Genomic DNA, 14,135 nt, shown 5'->3' with positions numbered 1-14,135 from the left:
TAAAACCTCACACTGGGGGCCTAATTACCTCAACACCTATTAACTGACATCTCGTGTCTGCTTTCAAGAAAAATTACAAAGAAAAAGGAAAACAGCATGAAGAAAGAAAGCAAACATCAGAACCAGTTTCAAATATGATTCAGATGTTGGTATTATCAGACCATGAATTTAAAATAACCAATGACATACGTTCAACCTCAATGCTGATTTCATTCGTTGTGTCCAGTCTAGTAATGAGCCCACCAAAAGCGTTCTTCATTTGTATCAAAATCCTTTTTTTTTAATTTATTGCATTTCCTTTTGATTATTTCTTAGCCCTTATATTAACCATGTACTCTACCATGTTGCCTACTTTTTCCATTATAGTTCTGGAACACAGATGCAAAAATCCTCAACAACGTATTAGAAAACTGAATTCAGTGATAAAGAAAAACATTAAACAGTACCTCCAAGTAAGATATATGACACATATATAAGACTGGCTTACTATTTGAGAATCAATTAATTTAAGCTACCACATCCACAAGATAAAAAAGGAAACTCATGAGCATATCAATAGAGGTTGAAAAAATAGTTCACAAATTCAAATGCCCATTCTTACTAAAAACTCTCAGCAAACTAGAAATAGAGCAAAACTCCCTCAACTTGATAAAACACATGTCCACAAATGTACAGCTAACATCCTACTGAATGGTGAAAAAGTGCATTCTCTGGGGAGCAAGGCAAGGGTATGGTCTCACCACTCTGCTTTAACTTCCAACTGGGAGTCATGCGAGTTCAATAGACAATACATGGCAATAAAGCTATACAGATTGGCCAGTGTCATGATTTTCTCTGAAGAGAACTCCAAAAGAAAGAATGAAAAAAAAAAAAAAAAAAAAAAAAAAAAGGAAGGATTGCTGGAATCGATAGGCAAATATAGCAAGGTTGGAGGAAACAAGGTTAACACAGAACAATTCATTTGCTTTTTCATATATCACCAATGAATAATTGGATTCAAAATAAAAAATAACATTGACACTAGAACTAATAATAACAACAGTAAAAACCCTAAGGTATAAATCTTCCAAACATGATCACTATGTAAGAATCTTGCCTACCACAGGTCATTAAAATATTCTGCAATGTTTTCTCATAGAAAATGTGTAGTTTTATTTTTTATGTCTGTGACTCATCTCCAAATAACATATGGTGTACTTCGTAATATTCAGGAATTCCCCTCACATTCATAGTTTGTTAAGGTTTTTAATTATGAGTGAGTGTCAGATTTTCTCAAATGCTTTTTCCACATTTACGGAAATAATCATGTGAGTTTTTGCCTTGTATTAATTTATTTTTGAATGTGAAGTCAACCTTCCATTCCTGCGCTATATTCTCTTAGTCATTATGGATTAGTCTTTATAAATTACTGGTATGAATCAGGACCCCAGTTCCTGTGTTTCCCGTAAATTAATTGAGTTCAAGCATGATTCAGTGAAAATATTTTCCATTTTCTATCAAATTGCCTTATTGTCTCTATTAAAAAGGAAGAGACAAGTGCATGGTGTTCTATTCCAAGACTTGCAATTCTGTAACTCTGTTCCACAAATCTCTTCATTTATCCATATGTGAAATTGATACTATGTTGATATTGTGAATATACAGTAAGACTTGAATTCATGAGGTGCAAGTCTTCCATTTTGTTTTGTTTTGTTTTTTTTTTTCCAAGATTATGTTGGCCATTCTAGTTACGATGCATTCTCAGATAGAATTTATAACCATTAAATCAGCACAAAAACCAACACCAAAAATTATTATAACTTTCATTAGATGAGAGAAAAATTAAATGTGAGAATTAGATAAATGTAGATAGAATTGGCATTTCAAACAATATTGAGTTTTCTAATCTGTATTAGAAATCTGTGTGCTTCTCCATTAATTAAGTTGTCTTTAATTATTTTCAGCAATATTTTAATGCATACCTATTGTGATATATATATATATATATATATATATATATATATGGATTTCATGTTTTTAATACTATTTTAAATAGAATACTATTTTAATACTATACTATTTTAATAAATAGTATACTATATATAGTATACTATAGTATACTATAGTGTATACTGTATACAGTGTATACTGTATACAGTGTATACTGTATACAGTGTATACTGTATACAGTATACAGTGTATACTGTATATAGTGTGTAGTGTATACTATATAGTATATACTATATACTATATATAGTATATATATACTATATATAGTATACTATAGTATACTATACTATACTATACTATACTATAGTATAGTATAAATACTATACTATTTTAATAAAATACTATTTTAATACTATTTTAAATAGAATATTTTCAAATTTAATTTTCCAATTCTTTGTTACTAGTGCACAGAAACTCAATTGACTACGTATTGACCTTGTGTTCAATAACCTTGTTACATTCACTTGTTTGTTCTAGGATTTCTTTGAATCCATAAGATTTTACATAAATAATCACATTACCTGCAGATAAACATTGCCCTTCTTTCCTTTCAGTATTTATGCCTTTTGTTTCTTTTCCACAATGCATGGGCTGGGATCATCAGCCTCAGGGAGAGTAGGAACAGTAAGCATAGACATGTTTGTTCTGTGCATGGAAACCTGGGGTGAAGATTTCTTTAGATGCCAAGACGTGTTGGGTATGGATGACAGAGGAGACTTCTCAACACGGTAGCATTTGAATTTACCCTGAAAATGTTTAGAAATTAGCTACAAGGACAAGGGGAGAGAGAAGACCAGAGAAATGCACACAGAGACATTGGGCCATTTTAGGGGAGAGGCAGAGTAGAAATTATGAAACAGTTGGTTTGCTTAGTGAAGTTCTGGACGTAAGCACAAACATGTATTCCCCCATAGATCTGTATGTACTATGTGTAAAGCATTGGCCAAGATTTTTTGCCTTTTCCTGCAAAGGTCACTCCCTTTATCTAAGCACAACACCTTCAATTCTGCTGAGATGAAATTTGTGTGTGTGTGTGTGTGTGTGTGTGTGTATTTTCTGCTCCAGTCAGGGGAAGGGAGATTTCACTGAGACCCCCAGGGCCCTGAAGCTCAGGCAGGAGGCCACTTTGTGGGCAAAAGAAGAGCTGGTGGAGGGGCCTCATTTCACCTTCTTGAGGTTCAGGTAGTTGGTGCAGCCACACTTCTTATGCAGTTGACAGAGTGGGGGTGCGGTTGTATTTCTGGGCTAGCTGGAGGAGGGAAGCCGCCATGATCCCACCCCCCACCCCACCCCACAGGCCAAGGACCTGTGGACTCTTTCTGGATATTGTAGTCTGAGAGAGTGTGGTTGTCCTCCAGCTGTTTGCCCGCACAATCAGACGCCGCTGGTCAAGCGGGATGCCCTCCTTGTCTTGGATTTTGGCTTTGACCTTCTCCATGGTATCATTGGTCTCAACGTCAAGGGTGATGGTCTTGCCCATCCGTCTTCACAAATATCTGCATCCCCGCGTCTGCCCCAAGTCCACGGCCACCAAACTACTAGGCCACCTCATTGAAGAGAATGTCCCAAGATAATTTTAAGAATATATTTTAATCACCAAAAGTGTCAGAATTTCAATAGGAGCTAAACTGAACCTTCCCAAATTAGGGCTTATACTGAAATTGCTTATACTAATGACTGAAAACGAAAAGGTACACCATGCTAGAGTTTGTAAAGTAAAGAAAGATGAAAAAGTGAGAAAATTAAAATTTACTCAAGTTTGAAGAAATGCGAAGAAAACTGTAGCAAATACATAATCTGTGTACGAAGTAGAGTGAATATTGGGTACCAAAGGAACACAGAAGAATCCAAAACTCTCTCCCTCCTTCCCTCCCTCCCTCCCTCTCTCTCTCTCTCTTTCTCTCTCTGTCTCTTTCTCTTGCACACTTGCATAGGTGGGTGCATTTCTGTGTTTGTGTGAATATATAATCATGTGAAGTGTGTTATATTGTAGTGTGCAACACGCTAGTTTCTTCCTTGTAGGAGCTAATTTAGGAGAAGATAAACGTGTATTGGGTGTTTTTAAAAAATATTACATAGAGAATGAATGCTATTTTAGCTCAAAGACTTGAAAACTTCCATGCCTGGTGACAAATACAGTTGTTAAATAAGACTGTTTTCCCATTGAAGGAAGTAATTAACATCCAACTTGTGAAACATATAATTTGTGTGAGTGTGTAAATCTATACTCGTTGATTAAAACTGTAATCACTTTTTTTATGGATTTCACTTTGAAATGATTATAAAGACTTAAATGTTGGGAAATGCTATCTACATTGATATTGCCTCAGACTAACTTTCCTAGATCCTAGTCTGCAGGAAATGAGACTTTTGTAGAGAAATAAATAAAATACACTTTTTAAAGCGATTTTACTGGCTATTTTTTGTTTTTAAAGAAGTAGCTGGTCCAAAGGTAAATGAGAATTTATTATTTTTTTAGTTCCGCTAGAACTTCTGTACTCAAATTAATTTTCACCTTAATTTTCCTTGAAACATTTGTTGCCCATGTCCAAAAATTTACATGCAGATAAAAATCAAAGCAATTTATACTACCTTCAAATGCATTTGTTAGTTCATTCCTACGGTAAGGCAGAAACAATTTCTGAGAGAAAATATAATCCAATGTTAGCTGGGACAGTGAGAGTTTGATGCTGAGTTAGTCCCATAAACGTTCTTATTCTAATTCTACTTCTAACAGAAAACATTTGGGAGATTTGCTTTGCATGTATGTCCTTAAAGATTGCTTAAATAACTTATGTGACATATATCGAATGCATTTTGATATTTTCTATAATATTAGAAAACTGTTAGAATTGCTGTGTGCTTTCCAAGGACACTTCTGTCTCTGGGTAGAGGGTATCCTTAGATGTGAAGTCTCTTCTCCCTTCCTAAAAATTTCCTCCCTATAATTTCTTATCGATACCATTGAACTCCTTCCAGACACAGATTATCACTCTTGCTGTTGACATATAAGGTGAGTCTTCGGGATTTACTCTCCTTTACTTTCTGCATTCAGCCAGTCTTGCAGCCAGGGCTCTGAAGAGGCCAGATAACTTGGTGCATATTGCCAAAACTTCGGAAACAACACAAGGAAAATTGGTGAATCACCAAAGTAATAATCAGCAAACGTCTGTTGTGTGCACAGACACAAAAAGACATTTTGCCAAGCAGTTACGCTCATACCAAAACACGGAACGAGGCTCGGGGGTATATTGTATTAAAGCAGCTTATACCCTGAGAAGGAGCGTCTGCGTGGTCCTCACAGTGAGAGGCTATAGAATTCGAATTTTCTTCAATGGCAGGGAATCCGGTCAGCGGTTACTTCAGGTCTGCCTTGGGGAACAGTCCAGGTTTTGCTTCCGACTTTCAGAGACACAAGCAAGGTATGACCCAGGTCAAGTTAGCCTTCCCACGTGACTCAAATGAAGCTTTGTTGATGAAACTAAAGTGGTTTGTCTGCTCGGGGAATTTTCGAAGCTGGTCTTGTGTTTTTGTTTTTGTTTGTTTTTTGTTTTGTTTCGTTTTTTTGTTTTTTGTTTTATTGTTAGCACCAATTTCATGAGCAGTCAAAACGCAAATAATTGCACACCTTACTGGACTAATTGCAAACTGACACATGCTAAAATCAAGAAATAGAAGTGAGAAAATCGGTGTCCCTATAAATTTACGTGCTAATGCGTACATCTACTTCATCTGCGTGTTTCCAGTGCAGAACAACATTGTTTTGGGGCGCATGTATACATTGTTGTCTTTAGTCCGCTTTCTCTGGCAATTCTTGTTAGCACAATTATACTGTTGGGGGGGGTCTCTGGGATGTGAGTGTAATATGGAAAACACCGAGTCACTGGCTGGCTGACCCACGAACAGATACCCCACTCATAAATGTAATGCATAATAATGCATAATTCGAAGCTCCGACCCAGAAGGCAATAAATAGTGTTGAATGATTAATATCAATATTGACAAAGTCACCTATAATAATATGTTCTCTGTGACTCATATTTTCTTAATGGTGAATTTTAGAGGAAATTTCATTTATTACTCTTTTTTTTTGTGCATAGGACAACAGATAATGGAACCATTAGGGATACTATTTCCAATATCCTCTCATTAAAGATAAATGATCAATTGTATCCTCTTATTTCTAATAAAGAGAGAAAACTTTCCGCCTTTTCTCCACAAGCTAGACATTCAAATGATCAACTTAATCCTTAGTTCGTAACAGATTCAGGAATGGTTTCGAGTCTCCTGGGAAATCTCAGGATTAAAACACATTGGAAAGACAGGGCGGACGTGTGTATCACTCTCTGTCTTGAAGCCACCACCCTCCATGAAAATTCAGACTTAATTAAAACAATAAGAAGAAGAAGAAGAAGAATTAATAATAGTAACAAAAGGAGAGACCAGGACTTATTTTACAATGAATTAAACCTGGCAACGTGGGAAATTTCTAAGCAACATGTTTCTATTTCCATTATGTAAGAATTCAACATTTACACAATATTAAGACATATGTGTATGTATATATGTGTGGGTTACAGAAGGGTTACTGTGGTATATAAACATAACCTTTAGTTTTCCTTATTGAAATATAGTTTGAAAACTGTCTAAGAACATTTAATGTTTGCTTTTGACCACAGCAGGGTGGAACTATTATAACAGTCCTGGTCAGAGGGACTGGGCAAAATGAAGTATCACCTGATAAACAAATAGTTGCAAAATGCGAAATCACAAAATTTGAAGGGATGAGGCAGATTTTAAGAAGTAGGCAAAGACTTGCTTCTGGAACTCAGGTATGACTTTGGCTGTCGGCCACGCAGGTGACACAAGCCTGAGTTGAAGCCCCAGTCTTAAGAAGGCTGGATGTTAATGAGTCTCCTGAAACCTTTCTTGCTTGCATGATCTCAGAAGCAGGTTTAATCTAATTTTGTGATGGATTAAAAATGACCCACACGCGTTCCTCTGGGAGGCACTGACAAGCGTCCAATAGAAGATTCATTGAATCCAGAGCAGGACAGGACAGGGAGATACCACAGGAGACGCCAGACTCTCTGCAGAGAGGAACCATCTCCTACCTCCAGAACTGGCACGGATGGAGAAGGGCCCAGCACATGGTTCCCACTGAAAAAAGGCAAAAATTCAAGAGAACAGTAAGCAGGCAAACACTTAGAAAAGAGCTGACAAACAGAAAAGAGAACACTCGGGTTGCCTTTTTTTTTTAATAACAAAAATTTGCTATTAAAGAGCTCAAGATCTATCTCATTTTTTTTTTTCAACGTTTATTTATTTTTGGGACAGAGAGAGACAGAGCATGAACGAGGGAGGTGCAGAGAGAGAGGGAGACACAGAATCGGAAACAGGCTCCAGGCTCCGAGCCATCAGCCCAGAGCCCGACGCGGGGCTCGAACTCACGGACAGCGAGATCGTGACCTGGCTGAAGTCGGACGCTTAACCGACTGCGCCACCCAGGCGCCCCAAGATCTATCTCATTTAAATGCAAAATAGAGGGCGCCTGGGTGGCTCAGTCAGCTAAGTGTCCGACTCTTGGTTTTGGCTCAGGTCATGATCTCCCCGTTCATGAGTTCAAGCCCCACATCAGGCTCTGCTCTGACAGTGCGGAGCCTGCTTGGGATTCTCTCTCTCTCCCTCTCTCCCAAAATAAATAAACTTAAAAAAAATTAATTAAGTGGTAAATTAAAGAAAATAAATGAGAAATACAGGGTGTTAAAGTGGTTAGATTTTTAAGCCTATTAAAATATTTCCAAAGCAATTTCTATAGACCGTAAAAGCTCTCACACCTCAGAAGCCATCAGCTACCCGGAAACATGGCACCATTCCGGCCCCACCTTAACGTGAACATACCATGTCCGTTCTCTTCTCTGGAGTTTTCGGTTTGCTTTCCAACTGCTATTCCACATGTTCCCATAGGAAAAGTGCATGCTCGGAACCTGTTTCCACCATGGAGGAAAAGTGACATTTCCACAAGATACACTTGCCCCAGGGACAGGGAGAGGCTCCCCAATTCTTTCAGCCGCGCTCATGCCAGTGGGAATCCGGAAGTGTGTATACAGATGGGACCCTCTCACCCACTCCACTGGTCTATTTCTATGTACTGAAATACACAGGCACATCATACATGATAAGCAATCCCCTCCACCCTGCTTCTGTGAATGGCCCCCAGTGCCCAAAATGAATGCGTGTTACTTTACTCATTAGAAAAAACTTATTTTAAACATGTCTAAGTGAACTTTATATTCATCCATCAATGCCCAAGTTGAAATTTATTACTCCTAGAATGCCTTTCTAATTTTCTTCTGTATCTAACTTTATATGAAACATCATGCTCCAAGAACTGTACATCTTATATTATTATTTATATGTGCCCAGGTTTCCTTTTATTTTATTTTTTTTTTAAATTTTTTTTTCAACGTTTATTTTTTTTATTTTTGGGACAGAGAGAGACAGAGCATGAACGGGGGAGGGGCAGAGAGAGAGGGAGACACAGAATCGGAAACAGGCTCCAGGCTCTGAGCCATCAGCCCAGAGCCCGACGCGGGGCTCGAACTCACGGACCGCGAGATCATGACCTGGCTGTAGTCGGATGCTTAACCGACTGCGCCACCCAGGCGCCCCCAGGTTTCCTTTTAAAACATTAAGTTCTTGAGGTGTATGAATTATATTTCTTTTTAATTTTTTTAATGTGTATTTACTTTTCAGAGAGAGAGAGAGAGAGAGAGAGAGAGAGAGAGAGAGAGAGAGAGAATGGATGGGGGAGGGGCAGAGAGAGGGGGAGACACAGAATCCGAAGCAGGCTCCAGGCTCTGAGCTGTCAGCATAGAGCCCGACGCGGGGCTCGAACTCACGGACCGTGAGATCATGACCTGAGTTGAAATTGGATGCTCAACAGAGCCACCCTCTGCCCCCTCGAATTATATCTAAACATTTTCATGTGTCTCACAGGGTCTAGAAAAGTGTCACCCTTAGAAAATATTCCTTCAACTGAAATCAATTAAAAGTTTTATTCTGAATTTGTATGGCAGATAATATATATTTCTTTCGTAATGAGGGCAAGGGATGATGGTTATGTCCCTGCTCTGTTTGTTTGCATTGAAAATACATAAACGAGGGGTCTGTTTATAAGGAGTTTCCTTTCCAAATCTCTAAGTATCACTTCACACCGTAACCATCCACTAAGAACCAGATGTTGTAAAGCAATGTGCCAGTGTTATCTGGATTTGTGGGAGATTTGAGAGAAAGTTCAGTGCTGAAATAAAAATACAAACCTCTGGGAACGTGGTGTGCAGGTGAGCTCATAGGCACCTGGAAGGCTACATCTTATTTTGATAATGGAGACTCTTACCTTGGTTTTGGTGCCATGTTGAATCATGTCAATCCAGAAAGTTGTACTTCAAAACTGTGTGTCATTATAAAAATGAACACTAAAAAATGAAACTGTTCTGAAACGGTTTTAAACTTGCGAGATGTTAACCCTTGAAGTTTTTCCGCGACCCGTGACATCTGTCATTGAGTAAGTGTATGTCATACCAACTTTAGTTGCCTGAAGAGTAGCTAAATGTATTTGGAATGGCAAGAGACTAAAATTATCTCCTAGCTTGTTTCACAGGGGTGCACCGTCTTTGTTCCTCCTAATTTATTTTTCTTTATGTTAACATGTCGTTGAGTTTAAATATTTTTAAAAACTAGCAAAAAAGAAGATTAAAAAATGAAAACCCAGGGACGCCTGGGTGGCTCAGTTCTTCAAGCGTCTGACTATTGACTTTGGCTTGGGTCATGATCTCTTGGTTTGTGAGTTTGAGAGCTGCCTCGGGCTCTATGCTGACAGTGCAGAGACTGCTTGGGATTCTCTCTCTCTCTCTCTCTTTCTCTCCATCACTCTCTGCCCCTCCTCTGCACCCCCACTTTCTCTCTCAAAATAAATAAAACTTTACAAAAATACCCATATACTCACCTTTTCATCAAATATTATAATTTGGTTTTATTAGGGAGAGCATATTTTTAATGAAGTAAAAAAATGTAGATATAGTTGGAGACCCATTCTTTTCTCTTCCGGTTCATTCTTATTCTATTCTTTCCAACAAAGATCACTGTTTTCAATTTGGCATTATCTTTACGACACTTGTTAAAGAGGTCTCTTTAACGTATAAAGAAACAAATTATTTCATGTAACAAATTATTGAATACTCCACATCATGACGCTCTTGCCCCATCCATTAGGTATTTTAAAATACGTATCCACGTTGGTGCACGTGTCTGGGGACTCCTTCTGCCTCCCAGCTGACTATCTGGCTAAGGTTGACATATCTTTTTAGACACTAAACAAACAAACAGACAAAACCCCGGCTTTTGGTTTCAGATTTATTGCCACTTCATCTCTGGTGACATCAACGTTTTTCCATTTCCCAAGAAGTCACACTTTCCAAGAGTTTACTCTCGCCTAATGCTATCATTTCCATCCATTTTTTTTTTTTTTTTTTTTTTTTACATCTGGTCTACTTGTTCAAGCAGACAGTAGCTTAAAGCAATCACTTTAACAAAAAAAAAAAAAAAAAAAAAACTATTTTTTTAAGTTTTTTGTTGATTTTGAGAGAGACCGTGCAAGCGAGGGAGGAGCAGAGAGAGAGGAGGAGAGAATCCCGAGAAGGCTCTGAGCTGTCAGCACAGAGCCCGAGGCGGGGCTCAAACCCACGAACCGTGAGATCCTGACCTGAGGAAGAGTTGGATGCTTAACTGACTGAGCCACCAAGGAGCCCCTTTTTTAATAAAAAAAAATATATATATATATATATATATATATATATATATGTATAAAGCATACTGCTCTTCAAACAGTTTTTATTCATTGTCTGTCTTGATTTCTTTACCTGAGTTTAAAACGACCAATTACCAGTTATTTTGTGTGATTATTTTGAAGCTATTAATTATTGCCTTTAAGCTTTTGTTTTGCTGTGGTATAAGACACATAACATAAAATTTACCATCTTACCTATTTCTGGAATTAAATGGTGTTCAAAACCTTTTCATTCCGCCAGACTGAAACCCCTTATCTCTCCGAACCCAGGTCCCAAACCCTGGTTACCACTGTTCTACTTTTTTTTTTTTTTTTTTTTAATATATGAAATTTATTGTCAAATTGGTTTCCATACAACACCCAGTGCTCATCCCAAAAGGTGCCCTCCTCAATACCCATCACCCACCCTCTCCTCCCTCCCACCCCCCATCAACCCTTAGTTTGTTCTCAGTTCTCAACAGTCTCTTATGTTTTGGCTCTCTCCCACTCTAACCTCTTTTTTTTTTTTTTTTCCTTCCCTTCCCTCATGGGTTTCTGTTAAGTTTCTTAGGATCTATTGCTGCACATTTGACTCTTTAGAGACCTCGTATATTTGAAATCATACAGTACTTGTCTAATTATGTATGGTTTAGCTCACTTATCAGGATGTCTTCACGTTTTGTTCATGTTGTAGCACGTGACAAGATTCTCTTCCTTTTTAAGGATGAATAATCTTCCATTGTATGTACATATCACATTTTTTTTTATCTCTTCCTCCCTTGATGAACATTTGGCTTGCCTCTACATCTTGCCTATTGTGAATAATGCTGCTGTTTCCTTTAAGCTTTGTACTGTTGTATTAGTCTGATTTTCTTCAATGGTAGATTATCTACACCTTGTAACTTTAAAAATATCATTTTATATTAGGTCATCTACAGTATTACTACCATATATCTAAATACGACTTTATTTCTTTTATCTTTCATGTAAATCACAGTCACTTGTAGTAGGAAAGAAAATCCTTTTTCACATTCCAGAAAAATGATTAGGTATATACATTTCCTGTTTGTTTCTCCTGAAATTACTATTACACACACATTGGAGATTCAGTTTTTATCCCACATGTCTATAATATTTCTTAGCATTTCTATTTTTGACTCTCTGTACTGATTTTTATATAAATCCCTTATTTCTATCTTCATTACTATTTTTACTTTATCATATCCAGTCTAGAATGTGTCCCAATCATTTGATATATTGATTGTTTTTTTTTAATCTATCTCTTCTTACTTTATATATGTCTGTTTTGTGTTCAAACTCGGATACTACTATAATTTAAGAGGGAAATTATCTTTCAAAGTTAGATAGTCTGTTATAAATTATGGGAAGAACTCAATTTCTTAACCCTGCACTGTTTTATATAAGTATTTGTTATACAACTCTGGTGTTAACTATAAATAATGTGTGTTATAGTGAAACACAATTATACAAAGAAAAAAAAAACACAATTATGCTAAGCCTAATTGTCAATCCATCAATTAGGTATGCCAATCTCATATAATAAGCAGTGAACTTCATTCTCTTTCATAAATGATCCTAAGATTCAGTGATATGCAAACAAACGGTCTCATCCTTGAAAATTAAGTCTTTTCTGGGGTGGTAGGTAATGTCCACTGACTAGTTATGGGTGATGAATTTGGCCCATTTTTTTTTGTGCTTCTGGAATATTCTATAGTCTAAAGCAATGCGAAGAGTTAGGAATAATAAGGAGATGATATGGATCTCTGATTTCAAAATTCAATAGAACCTAATTTTTAGGTACACGTTCAACGCTAAGTTAGCTATTTAAGAATGAAGTTAATCCCCAGAAAAATAGTGCAAGATCTGAATTAGTATATAGATCCAAATGCAAACTGTCAAAGATGCTCTTTGAATGCTTTCATAGGCCAGTCAGTGTTTCTACATGTTCTATATTTTAGTCATTAAATACATATTGAAGAAGAGGTCGCTATTATTCTGCTTTATTTTAGAAGCAAAACTGAGGTTCATAAAATCCAATCATTGCCACAAGGTCACATAGTAAGCAGCACAGCTGGGGTGTAAAACTAAGTTCCTTTCCTCCAACTTCAGGGTTCTTATCATAGCTGCCATATGGAAATACCAACTTGGCGGTTCATCTGTGATCTCTCCACTGCCTCTTGTGTTAGTGTTGTTAACTTCCAATAAAAATCTAACGACAACATTTCCTTTGGTCATATCATAGTGAGAATGCTTTGCAAGCTTCTGAAAAAGAAATATCTTTTGAGTCTTGGGTTTTCTCACAGCAGGGAATGCCATTAAGATGTCCATTGGTGTCGCAGCTCCCTGAGAAGAGAATGACAGAATAACTCAAGGATGGAAGGAGAGATTCCCTGGATAGGTACAAGATTGGAAAAGGCAAACTGAGACAACTCCAAGTTGAATTCCTCTCTGGGGTATAGCAACAACTATCCAGGGAAAGAATAACTCACGGGGTGATGTGGCCCTTATCATACTTCCCGCTAGGTCTGCCACTGTGTTTATCAGCAGAGCAGTGCTGAATTACTTCGGAAGCTGAACAAGGATGCCTGTTCTCGGTGACTATATAGGCTGCAACATTGAAGGGAATTCCTAAAAGGTTGCGTGATGTGGAGACACCCGGGTGGCTCAGTCAGTTGAGCGTCTGACTTCGGCTCAGGTCCTGATCTCAAGGTTCTTGAGTTCAAGCCCCACATCAGGCTTGCAGCTGAGGAGCAAAGAGTCCACTTCAGATCCTCTGTCTCCGTCTTTCTGCCTTTCCCCCTGCTTGTGTTCTCTCATAAATACATACACATTTGGGAAAAAAAAAAAAAAAAAAAAGATTACATGAGGTCTTTCTCATCTTCAGGACCAAACTGAAATCTCTTGACACTTTTTCTCTTGTGGACCCAATGTGTGCTTTACTTTACTTGTTGTTTATTTTCCCATCGTAAGGGAATGGGGATTCCTACCAAATACTTCTTTTTTTTTATTTTTTTTTTTAATTTTTTTTTTCAACGTTTATTTATTTTTGGGACAGAGAGAGACAGAGCATGAACGGGGGAGGGGCAGAGAGAGAGGGAGACACAGAATGGGAAACAGGCTCCAGGCTCTGAGCCATCAGCCCAGAGCCTGATGCGGGGCTCGAACTCACGTACCGCGAGATCGTGACCTGGCTGAAGTCGGACGCTTAACCGACTGCACCACCCAGGCGCCCCCCTACCAAATACTTCTATACAGTTTGTCTTCATCATTTGATTGTAAAAGCTCAGTAACGAATAAA

Source organism: Puma concolor, chromosome A1 (assembly GCF_028749965.1).
Source record: "Puma concolor isolate L17-30 chromosome A1, mPumCon1.1.hap2, whole genome shotgun sequence".
NCBI classification, from domain to species: Eukaryota; Metazoa; Chordata; class Mammalia; order Carnivora; family Felidae; genus Puma; species Puma concolor.
The sequence above is the reverse complement of the archived record's forward strand: the minus strand, read 5'-3'. Positions refer to the sequence as shown.